A 12,849-nucleotide genomic window follows, 5' to 3' on the forward strand; every position below is an offset into this window, starting at 1 on the left:
AGAGAGAGGAGGGTGAGAGTCCAGTTGATTAAGAGACACGGAGAGTGCGGTTCGGGAAGGTTGGTAGTGTGGGCAATGAATAAGATAGTGCTCTAGATCTTCTAGAGCACCGCAGTAACAGCATCTGGGAGAGTCAATTAAGCCGTAACGCCACTCAGCTGTGAAAGCCACATCGAGTCACATTCGATGAATTAATGCAGCATCTTGACGAGATGTGCTTCGTGGCATCCATACGTGTCCGGGAATAATGCTCCAGGTTGATAGGCGCGTGAATGAATACGTAGCCTATCGGCGAAAAAATGGCGTATCCAGTGATGGAGCACATTGAACTCTTTCAGCTTTGACTGCATCCAGAGTCTATGGCTGTTCGTAAGCTGCGCCTCAGGGTCGTTGCGAGTTCTCCTGCCGGTCAAAAGGCGTACGAAAGAAACAAACGCACCATTAGGTGGCACCATATCCGGCCCTGGAACGGGCCATTCGTTGCCTCCCTTTGTCTTTCGCCAGCTGTGCCATGACTATGCAGACTTCATGCTCTAGTGCGCTACTGATCACCCCTGTGTCTCCGCATGTCCAGCGCCACCTAGCTTCCTGCAGCCTTCGAGCACTAACCCCCTTTACACCTGGAAGAGGCGAAGCGGAAATGAACGCAGAGAGACGTCACGAATGACCGGGCATACATACAAACAACAGCAAAGAGAGATACCAGAACGAAATGAAAGCATTTCGAGTGATAAGGTGTAAGCTAGGTAGCTTGCGACCAGTGATGGGGGTAGTACTTGAAGTACCAAGTACAACTTTGTTAAGTAGATTTCTCAGTACTTGTACTTTACTTAAAGTTTGTGTACTTTGTGCTGTATTTTAAGTAGTTTTCTCGGTACTTTCCTTTGAAGTACTCAAGTACCCAATCGGCAATGCGAACACAAAATTGCAAACAGAATAATTTCTTTCGGTTCCTGTTAATTAGTCAGCTGTAAATTATCGATGTTTTCTAACTAGCGCTTGGCAAATATGCTTGCTAAAAGTTTTCTAAATATAGCAGTCGAAACATAATTACCTCGCGTTTTATCACTACCAAGTGTTCAAATGTCCGGCGATACGATCTAAAAATTTGTGGTGTACTTGATGAGTACTTTAATATACTTTGCAAAATATTTTGTACTTGACTTCAAGTACATTTGTAGTGTACTTTGTACTGTACATAAAGTACAACAGGTGCTATGTACTTGGTACTGACACGGAATACAAAGTTCACTCCCCAATCGTGTGTGATGAACAAAGGTACGGTTCCGGTCAAGTAGCTAGATGCTTGCTTGATGTTTGCTGGACCACACTCTCAGGTGGAACTTGCCATCATCCAGTCGGCCTAGGAATACGAAGCGATGTATCCATAAACGAGAATCCTTTCGAACGCAGCACTCGGAAGTAGTTGCAGAAGCAATAAGAAGACAGGCTGTATAGCTTTTTGAACAGCGTCCTTATACCTTACACGAGACTACTCCCCTGCGTGGTACGGAAGATCACGAGTAAAGTACAAGGCCTCCTGCTTTCAGTGTGCAGTGATGCGAAATAATGTATGCCTATGTGGGAGTAAGCATACGATTTACGATTCAGAAACCAGAAGGCATTCGCGTTTTTATGACAAACAAAACAATAATAAAAGGGTAATTCGACGAAATTGTCGACTCACATTCATTACGCCGAGCGTTCATGTATAGAGGGCGGTAACATAGGAGCATCAACGTTCAACATTAACCTCGAAAAAAAAAAAAACGTGGCTCATCCGCGCTCGCCTATCATAGTCCCAGTCGACCCTGAAACGCGCCGTATCGCGGTCAACAGATATTTAAAAGGCCCATCGGACATCGCATACTACTAGTATATGCTCTCCCCCTGGAACGCCCTGACATCCACCTGTAATGGATTCCCGCGAAAACCGTTCGCGCTTTTCCAGGTATAAAAAATTGGCTCTTTCTCTCTCTTCATAATATACGACGCACAGCGGCGCTTATTTTCGCTTATTTTTCGTAATATGTTCTTGATCTCTTTTTCTTATTTACGTGCGCTCCCGAGAATGAAGTCGTAATTTTTTTGTTCGATATTTATCGCGTATGAATTGTTTCCCAACGCGCGCGACCTTTGCTGGTGTAAGCGAGAAACCCTCTGTTCTTCTTATCATTATTACGGCAACATTTTCGGCCCAGTTTACGATATAAGTTTTGATAAGTGAACGCCTTTCGCGTAGAGCAGCGAATGTACGTGACCTTCATTTTTATTAATTTTTTATTTTTTTGAGGATGTAGGGTGTGCTACGTTGCGTGGAAATTGTGCGCCGCTATAATAAGTGCCGTGATTAATTAGTGACGTACTTGACCTGGATGGATGAGAAGGGAAAGGTCCCGCTTAATTTCCTCCTCAGTGTGGTAATGAGGTTCTGTTGAAAGGGCTTTGTGTGTAAGAATAGCGCTGGTCGAAAGCTTTTTCTGGAGCGCGTTGCATGCGGCGAGGGTAGAATTGCTTTTCGCCGCGTAATTTCTCGCCGCAGAGGTGGCATCCTCCCGTCGCGACGTTTCGGAAAAGAACTCGAAAAGAAACACGGAGACGAAGATAGTGCATCTACATCCACTTGTCGATAAAAGTGCCGTAAAAGTAGTGCCCTAGTTTTCGCGGTGTTCATTTTTTTTTTTTTTTTTTTGCGCGAAGTTACAGTTAAGAATTTCAGGAAGGTAAGTACTACAGAAAAATTCTAATTTCCAACTAATTGGTCCCACCTAGAGCACTGGAAAAACTTGTTTTTCCAGTGCTCTAGTTCCACCGAGTCGATCTTATCCATTGTGTGAGCAGGAATTTATTGTAGCACTATTTCTGTACACCAGTTTTGCACTCCTTCGAACATCATTTCGTCGTTCCATCCTAGTTCTAATCTCGATAACCTGTGCTTGATCGTCAAAATCGAACTCACCAAGGAAGGGTCTGTGGACGCGTCCTGGCGAAGCCTCAGATCTCCGGCATTCTGACAGAGAGTAGCTATATGATACAACAGCATAGAACATGCATCGGGAAATTAAAGCTCCCTTAAATGTCCCGCCTAGCGTAATCGCGAACTAGTAAGGGGGCACGAAAATGTTAAAAAAAAAAATTCTCCTCGCTGAATTACACATGCCGTTACCCTAACACAAACACAAAAGGAACGGCATTCGCCGGTTGCGTGGTTCGTTATTTATGATCGATAGAAAAAGCGCAATTTACGCCTTCCCTCTCCTTGTCAAGAAGGTCGACAGTGCGGAGAGGCCTCGGATTTGTCTGCTCAAACGGTCTCCCGCGTTGATTGGACAAACCGCGTTTGCGGAGACCAATGAACGCACGCTACGCATTGTCAGCCTTCTTGAGAAGGCGAGAGAGAGGGAAGGCGTAAATTGCGTTTTTTTATTTTTTATCGATCATAGACCACGAACGACGCAACCGGCGAATGCCGTTCCTTTTGTATTCGTGTTAAGGTAACGGTATTTTCTTGCACATTCGTGTCCCTGCACGACCACGAAAATATCCGCATTCAAAGTGTCACATTCGCCGCAGTCTTCTCTCAGTCCGTCCGCAACCCCGGTACAGTGCCGTGAGAACTGCATCGAACCGAAATGTTTACCGAGCCGCTAAACACACGTCGTGTATGCGTCATTGAACGCGGGCTGCGGTGTAGTCGTTCGTTGACGCCTTTCATGATTGCTTGCGTTTTTATAACGCATACAAATTAGCTCGCGCCTGAAATGAAAGACCATTGTACAGAGGGATAGAAGCAACGGAATCAAAAGTTTGACCATGAATAGCCCGGGTGTTGGCTTACGTGACAGTGCAGGCGTCAGAGGTATCGAAGGTTATTTCTCTCATCGTCCCTGACGCTGTCAAAAGCTTCGGGCGGGCCGTTTGTGCGGGTGGGGATCGTACGTGATATGGCATACATTTCGTTTGGGAAGGTCGCCTTTTGTCTCTTTCGTATCGATTGCCGTGAATCTCTCTTGGGGCATATAATGTGAATGTGAGGCATATAATGGCTATTAGTTAACAGTAACTTTCGATGAGACGACGGAAGAAAACTCCGTCGAGTCCGGAATCAGTGGCGGTACTGGTATTAATTACTGGTATCTGTAATCGGTGAATGTGCGAAAATATCGGCATTTTGAATATCGCTAAACATCGATATCTGAGGCAGAGTGTCGACGAACACCGATTAAAATGTCGATTAGTAACCTATATACTTTACCCGTATGCTCAAAATGTGGAATTGGGCCTGTTGGTACTGCATGTCGGATTAAAAGCGCTACGTAGATGATGTCATTGATGTAAGATGATCAAAAGGTGTGTCAACACTCGATTAAGGGAACATAGCCCAACCCAAGCAGCACAATGTACCGAAAGTCGAGTGCAATAGGGGTGGACGGTATGTGTCTTATCAATGTTCTTTAGTTTCACAAGTCTGTTCAAGGCCTTCCACCTACCCGTCCACCCCTATTGCACTCGACTTTCAGTACATTGTGCTGCTTGGGAAGCAGCACAATGTACTGAAAGTCGAGTGCAATAGGGGTGGGCGGTATGTGTCTTATCAATGTTCTTTAGTTTCAGGAGTCTGTTCAAGGCCTTCCACCTACCCGTCCACCCCTATTGCACTCGACTTTCAGTACATTTTGCTGCTTGGGAGGTATAACCTCTCCGCGCGGTCTGGTACCCTGTTTGCCCGTGTGCAGCAATGTGGTTGTCATCCTGTGTTTACTGGAACGGAGATAAAGGCAAGGTTCCGCGATAGTAGGAAGAGGGAAATTTGGGAAGCTTTTTTGATCGCAGGGGGGGGGGGGCAGGTGTGTCAGCTGTCCGTCCATTGATGTAACGGAAAAAGAGAGGGAGTTCTTGAGCTCTTTTATAGTACGCTCGTCTCATGTCAAATAAATTGTTGTTAGTGCGCCTTCCGTGTGTGTTATCCTCTTCTGTTTTTAGCGCTTGTAATCCGGGTTTACCCATATGGATCGATATTCTCTAGATAGACCTGTTTCTGTGGGCCAGACGGCGCGCGTGAGCAGCGACGTCAGCACCTGAAAATGCGCAACGCGCGGTAGTTTAGCAGACGACGGCGGCACTTTCAAATACACGGTCTCGAGTTCGCACTTGGCAAAATGCACAGCTTTTTCTGTAGATTTCCTACAGGTTTTGTAGCTTTCCTTTGCGCTCTATCGCTTGAAACACCATATAGAACCCGCTGATGAAACTACCTATACTGTTCAGATTCAGACTGTTAGATCCGTAACTGCTTGGGCCCGAAATGGCGCTGCGCTCGACTTTGCAAATTTCGCTGCAACAGCCCTATACTTTACCGATACGGAACGTCGATAAGTTATCGATATTTTTAGAACGTCGATTGGCAAAGATATCTACAACGATATATCGTTCCATCCCTAGCATACAGTCGTTAACCTCAAATTGAAATTAACCACTTAATCAAACTTTCCCCGCTCACAGCTGGTCGCCGACTTGTGTAGTGTCCGACAGAAACTTAGCAAAAGTAAGTTTCCTTTTTCGGACTCTTTTTTTTTTTCGGCCCTGTTTTATGATGGAGCATGTTACGGCATGGAGTATGACGGGCAAAACTCGCTTTACCTTTCGGTGTTGCTGCATGCATCTTCCTGAGCCCGTCTTGAACCAAGTAGAGCGAAACCGATGACGTAATGGTCGTCCCCTTTGGACGTTCCGCACTGGCGCATTGTGACGGCCCTGTTTGTGCGATGCTCTGTTTGCGTTTGGCGGCACGGCCGTCATTGTCTCTGTAAGCATGACCGCTTCCTCGAGAGAGCCTTTTTTCTTCTTCTTCTGCCAGATATGCATCGAGTGTTTTCAGTGTCGTTTAACCCAAACACGTTCGGTGGCTCTTTGGAGGAAGTACAGGCTGTCGAGAGATGAATATTTACATAAACGTAAACTTTAAACGTATTGTACATTACGCTTCCCCGTGTTTCGAACGGTGAACCTTCTGCTTTGAGTGGTAAAAAAAAAAAAAAAAAAATTGGAGGGACGCGTGTTGTCTGACATTTAGGATGAAGAATTTCTGAGCTATATGTATGACAGCACAGTACCGTGCGAAAAGCTAAAGTGTGGCTGATTCTCCGCTATCTGCAACCTACAGCGAAATCAAAGATGACGGAAATGGCCGGCAGGAACGACAAGTGGCAGGATTTTTAGATGTCTAGCAACAGAAACTACAAAAGTGAAGCGCAAATTTGTCAACCTCGAGCACACTAAGGGTACGACTCAAACGTTCCTAGGTGTCGAATCTCGTTACTGCAGCGACAGCAGATTTAACGCTGTGATGGCACAGCAGCGAACTCTATCATTTCCCCCTTTGTATGTCTTACCCCCTTATCCACACACACAAACATATATACAAAAAAGAAAAAAAGAAAAAGAGAAATCGAGGCCTACATCGATTTTCACCAGCGTCAACTCTGCATACAATGCATCCTCCCTCGCTCACCGCTGATCGAAATGTTGCAACCGTCCGAATGAGACCGAGTGAAGCGCGCGGTCATTGTAATGGCATCTCGCGCAGGGTGGAAAATGTCGGTACGAGACGATTAACCTACAGCGGTTCTAACGGCCCAGCGCACGTAACGCTATACATGCAGATCTTCTATCAGCTCTGGCTAGCTTTCGTTTCGGTCGTCGGAGAAAGCGCTCGCGCCGAAAAGTGTACTCACCTAGATATCCCAGATCTTTTTTTCCTCGTTATTGTGCGAAAGTGTCACTGATGGACGTACGGGCAAGAAAAACACGGAAGAAAAGGAAAAAGGTGGACGCCTGGCGTGAAACATGCATTCACCCACGCATGAGATCAATTGAGAGAGAGAGAGAAACCTAGCGTTTCGAATTTGGTTTTTGTTTGCTTGTCATCTTCTCATGGCTTTTTTTTTTCCTTTCATCTGTCGTATGTGTGAGAAAGGGTTCCGGAAATTCGATTTTTTTTTCGCGGTTTCCTTCAGTTTCATTCTTTTCTTTCGACGTGCCAGGTTTTCCTAACCCAGTTTTTGTTTCGTACCTTAGAGACTTAGAGGTCATGCAGTTGTTGCCGGCTGAGCTAAACGGCTCGAAGCTATAAACCCCTGTACAGGGTCAGTAAATGAAAAAAAAAAAAAAAAGCAAATGAAGCTGTACAGCTCCAGGAAACACTCTCTGTACAAGAAAGCAAGACGTTTCGGCTTCATACTCGCAGTGTGATACGTCGTTTTCAACGCAAAAGGCCAACATGTTCATGATGAAAGATGAAAGTAGTCTTCGAACCCACATCTTCTGGATGTGGGTTCGCGTCCTACAGCTGGCTAACCTTTTCAGTGACTTTCAGCGTTAATTTCTTAGGCAACTTGAGGCCTTGTATGTGATTGTCCCTTCTATGTTGTTCCAGCCTCAGAACATCAGTTCTCTCATGTTCAACATGTTCATTTTTTTTTTATTCTGTGTTAGCGCCGCGAAGCAACTGTGGCTATGAGCGGCGTACAGATGTGGACAGATGGGGAGAGGGCAGCAGGAAGGAGTGGGGGACAGGGGGATTTGTATGCGTCCTGGGCCGACTTCAGGGGAACCTGTGCCGGCATTCGTCTGTAATGTCTTCGGAAAACCCAGGGAAAACCTCAGACAGCACAGCCGGTGGTCCAACATGTTAAACTTTCGAACATCACAGTTCGTGCTGAGAGGCGCGTTCTAATTGTTTGTGATCTTATTACAACATGAGCGTGCACTAAGGAAATACGTTGCCAACACCTTTGCTGTTGCTGTCTACTTCATCTCCTTGCGGTTCCTGCTCTGGATAGCAAGTGTTCTCTGTTGGATGGATGGGTACTGCTTGTGTTCGTATATAGAGCTGGGGAAAGCGAAAACTCACGTGCCTCTCTCTTTCTTTCTTTTCGCTCTAGTACCTTCTATGCGAAGTACGAAATTGTATCATTTTCGGAGTGAGCACGCGCAGGTTCGCTTGTACGCGATTTGTACATTCGTGTTTCAGTCGAGCGCGGCACCCAGTCGAATAACGTTGGAAAACGGCCGTCTGCTAAAGTGTTGATGGGCGAAAATTTTGGCGTGGTATAGGGCCGTGTGGTGTTGACGATACGGTGCTGGTGATGCGCTCGAGTGAAGTTACCAGGGACGGTGGATACGGTGTTGGGTGACGACATTGTGCTGGTGTTAGTGGCGCTCGCGTGAAGTCATCAAGGACGGTTGTCCGTGTCACTCGAGAATTTCCTGCAGCAGAATGTTTGTGAATACGAATACTGTAATCGGTCTCCGAACTTCGTAAGTGAGAACAACTTATTTGTTTCTATCTTTTAATTCTATACAGCGCATAATTCACACAAGCAGGACTGAGAGGGCAAGCCCAACTTGTTTCGTTGGATAATAATAACGTGATTGATTCTTCACGTGGGAGGGGCTCAACATTTCTAGTAGCATGCTGGACGTGCTATATACAAGACTAGTTTCGACCACATGGGATTCCTCAACGAGTGCGGGAAATCACGAATACACGCCGCTGGATGCAACGTTTACCTCAACTACATCGCTACAGTCCAGCTACCTTTGAAGTTTGCGTTCAAACACATTATAGATGTAAGAGAGTCTTCGCACCGTGAAATATCTCTTATTCACTGATAATCGTGTGTATTTCGTGTAACTTCCCTAATGATACTACGAAGCTTCGGGGTCGTCTGAATTTCTTGCATTCTCGTGTGTTCTTGTACAAAGCCAACGGCTTCGTCGATCCGCCTTTGCCTCGGTGAGCCCTTAGCATAGTGCATGCGGAAAGTACTGTCGTTGACTGAGAAGCCAAGCATGAAAGGTGCCATAAATCCGAGAATGTCAAGAACCGCGGGAACGTTCTTCTGAGAAACCCTTGTTTGCATGTCGTGTCCAGAATTTTCTAACAGTACGTTACATACGCCGGAAGACAGCGCTACTGTAAAATGTGACCTGGCTGGCACATCTTCAAACCTGCCTCTATTCCGCGAGTCCTTATTATTGAAAAAAAAAAAGATAATGAACAACGCACATATAACATACCTAACACATAGGAAGGGGTCTAAAATGTGACCACAGACATTTATATACATAGATTAAAATAATAATTGTTGCACAGTGAACTACTCTGTACGGAAAGTGACAAAAATTATGTTGTTCTTGTTCAAACAAAGATAAACCGTGCGCCTTTCGCATCGTACAGAGGACTTGAGTCTGCATTTTGAACGTTTGCATTTCTGTCAGTCTTTCGGTAACTCTGGACATTTTCCTACGCCATCAGTAGATCACACCAACTGATCACACAAGGCTCAGTGCGCCACAATGTTTCTTTTATTCATTGTTTCCTCCGTGGCTGAATATTGGCAATTCCATATATTGCGACATGCCGTTTCACGCTTCACTTTAATCGCTCTTTCAAACAATTGAATTTAACACGAAACAAAACATTTCTTCGCACATACGCACGCACTTTCTCCAGTCTCGAAAACATCAACGACGGCCCCCAAAATAAACGCGCGCAGTCATTTTGTCGTTCATTACTCATTTCCTCTGACGTGACATTGTTGTCGTAGATTGCATATTTGGAACACGTAATGACTGCCATTCGTCATAGTTGGAGGAAATTACGCATTTGAGCTGCCGTATAATGAGACAAGAAAGGGGTTGTACGTCGTAACTTCCAGGATTGTATGTTAACGATGGAAGGCTCGCAAAAATAAAACGCTGGAGACTGCACAGACCGTGGTGTTTGAACTGTCCAACCTTGCACAGTGCACGCACGAGCGACGGTGATTTTGAGCGGGTCTTTGTCCTTGCGCTGTGTTTTGCGCGTGTAGCGTCCTTCGACCTGCCTGAGAGCGAAAGGGTGAGAGAGGCACAATGGGGCGAGGACAAAATAAAAACCCTTGCACGGAGGACATCGACAGCATAAAGTGCGGGTTTATGACTTCTTTTGATGACTCTTCATGGCTCTAAATGTGTGCTCTGACGGTGCATTTGCTTTGGGGTAATGGTAGAGACCTAAGCGTTCTAAAGAAAAGTAACTTTCGTGGCGCTGTATTTAATGCGTTCGTGCAACGAACGATGGATGTGTGTCTGTTCTTCGTTCTTTCTCTCTCCACCCGTCTGGGCATACCTCGAAGTCCTGCGGACATAGGAGTAATGGCGACTCCCTCGCCTGGGGGTGCCCAGAATCCCAACATGGGTAGGGTGGTTCGGGTGAGCTCCTTGCCCCGGAAATGTCTCGAAGTCTTTTAGACAGAGGAGAATAGGCGACTCCCTCGCCAAAGACTTTTTCCCAAAGCTTCTGGGCCCTCGCAGTGCGGTGGGCGCCATAAATGCGATAGTCACAGAAGGGAGGCCGGAGGGTATTAGTGGCAGTATATTGCCGTGGCTAAATCCCATATACTTCTCCGTGCCTTGCTTCAAACTTAACAACACACCTATTTTTTCTTTCCTAGCACTGTAGTCAAAACAAAAACAGTCACAGTCCCTTTTAAACCAATGACACATAATATCCTTCTTGTTTCAAACCAGTATAGAACATGCAAAACACAGCACGGAGAATAAATCATGTGTCTTGGCACTATTTGGCCTTAGTCGCTCTTGTGCCATAAAGCACCAAAACACCTCTCTCTCTCTCTCTCTCTCTCTCTCTCTCTCTCGTTTTTGTTTTCCAAGGATGCGGTCCCACTCGTCTCGTAGGTCGTGAAAACGCGCACCTTTTGTGCCAATATTTTGCCGCGCGTGCATGTCTGTTCCTGAAGATGCTGGTATCGTTGAAACACTACTTCCTTAGGCTAGGGTGCGACGTTCTCCATTTTACGATAGAGCACTCGACTACGGTGCTATAAAGCCCGAAGTAGGACGCTATTCTGAATTATGACTGTTGCTTTCGTACCCAGGTTTGGCGAAAACAAAACAAGACGTCATATCTGATTTTTTTTTTCACCGTGTTCTTTTATGATAGCATTGATAAGTTACCCGGTCTTGTTGAACGCGATGGAAAAGTACAGCTCTGCGGGACACGAGGTGGTGGCGCAACCGCGAACAATATTTGGAAGTACGACGGGAAAATGGATAGTGGAATCGAGGTCTCAATGCAGTTGTTGTGCCGTATAAGAGTATTCTCATTCAAACTGATAGCAGCAAAGAAAAAGTAATGAGGTAGCCGCGAAGGCTGCACGATGATATATACTTTCCTTTTCTTTGCGACGTCGATAGCCCCCACGTGCACCTTCACAGCCCCATTTGAGAGTATTTACATATCGCGACGTTCCCTTAGTCTTAGTGCTAGATGCCTTAACCTAAGCAGCTTTTTTTTACCTGTGCGCGTACCTCGCCCTATCTTTCGTCGTTCCCCGTAGCGCCGGGTTTCGAGAGTCTTTTTTTTTTACTTCTTTCTGAGACGTTGCTACTCCTGCATGAAAGGTCCCTCAACTGGCCCCCAATCTTTGGCCACATCTTGGACGTAACGCAGAAAAAGAAAGAAAAGAGAAAATATCACCGAAAGAGGGCGAGATATCCGCCGACGGTGGAGGCGATAAAATTCGCTCGCTTCGACAAGAAAGGGCGTCGAAGCGGAAAGTGTCGGCAACCATTAAATGGCCCCCTTATTAACTTCAGAAAAAGGAAAAACGCCGAAGAACAAAACGTTAGCCGGCATTTTTTGTTGCACTCGGAAAGGTGGGCGTTGAAACGAACATAAAGCTGACGGCGGGATTACGACAACGAATGCAATATGATGGGAGTTGAGCACGACTATGTGCAACGTCTTCGCGGTCATCTACCCTATTGTGTCGTCCTGGATTCACGACGCATTTGCTGGCTCTGCAAGCGGCGTGCTTTAACGAAGCTTTCCTAGTGACTAATGACCTCAGTGCCAATATACGTATACTACGAAAACCCTCTAATTTCGTGGCTCCGGTTTCCCTGGGTACCTATGTTCGCGCCCACGAAATTTCACGAATTCTGGATTCTGGTTGGCTTGCTTCGTGATATGCCCGAGTTTACCGGTGCCGCATTTTGTAAAAGCAACATTGCATATGTTTGTGTTGTAAGGCAGTCCAAATGCTTGCCGGTAACCTGTACAAGCGACTGTCGAAGATAAAAGAAAAATTAGAGGCTTACAATAACAAACTTCAGGTGCGTTTGCGCGCGCAAATCCAAACACATGACTGTACAGCACCCGCCTATCTTGCGACTGGAGACCTCCTCCTTTGCATGCGGAAGTTCGCTTAATTGAACACCGTTTTTATAGTAAACGGCCTTGTCTGAAAGACAGGTCTTGACATTGGTTATGCTTGACGTGCGCGACGGGCGGAATATTGTAACGCCCTTCACTCTGCATGCATAGCGGAAACGGGAACAAAAGAAGCAATGGCAGTGTGTTCGAATAAATGGAGATTCGGGGTATTTAACGCAGTAACCGGTCGCGGCGCGCGCAGATTAGTACGCGCGCGGGCACCACCTCTTTCTGCCCGCAATTTTCTTATCCGACGATGTTAGCCTCTATGTAAAGGTCTTGGAGTGTTCGGCCACGGAGGGTTGACCCCGCGAGGTGGCGCTTCTTAGTTTTGTGCTCGGTAAGGTTTTTCGTGTTCCAGGAACGAACGACCATTTGATGATGATAGGGTTAATGTTTTATTTTTCTTGTTTGTTCTGTCTAAATACTGAGCTATTTTTGCGAGACGGCCACTTCATGTACCCGTTTAGGAAGCACGACTTCTTGTTAGATGCGGAGGAAATAATAATTTGCTGGATGCGAATGTCTAGTAAGGGCATGATGTGCTGATGTGTTTGTATGCAGCA

At 46.0% G+C, this 12,849-nt stretch overlaps 1 protein-coding gene across 5 annotated transcripts in view; it reads left to right on the forward strand.

Moving 5' to 3' along the window:
- The window catches only part of LOC135396874 (uncharacterized), a 151,384-nt gene that overhangs the window by 108,738 nt on the left and 29,797 nt on the right, over positions 1–12,849 (forward strand). The gene's annotated exons all lie outside the window — the stretch shown is intronic.

The sequence above is a fragment of the Ornithodoros turicata genome, chromosome 6 (assembly GCF_037126465.1).
Source record: "Ornithodoros turicata isolate Travis chromosome 6, ASM3712646v1, whole genome shotgun sequence".
Classification (NCBI taxonomy): Eukaryota; Metazoa; Arthropoda; class Arachnida; order Ixodida; family Argasidae; genus Ornithodoros; species Ornithodoros turicata.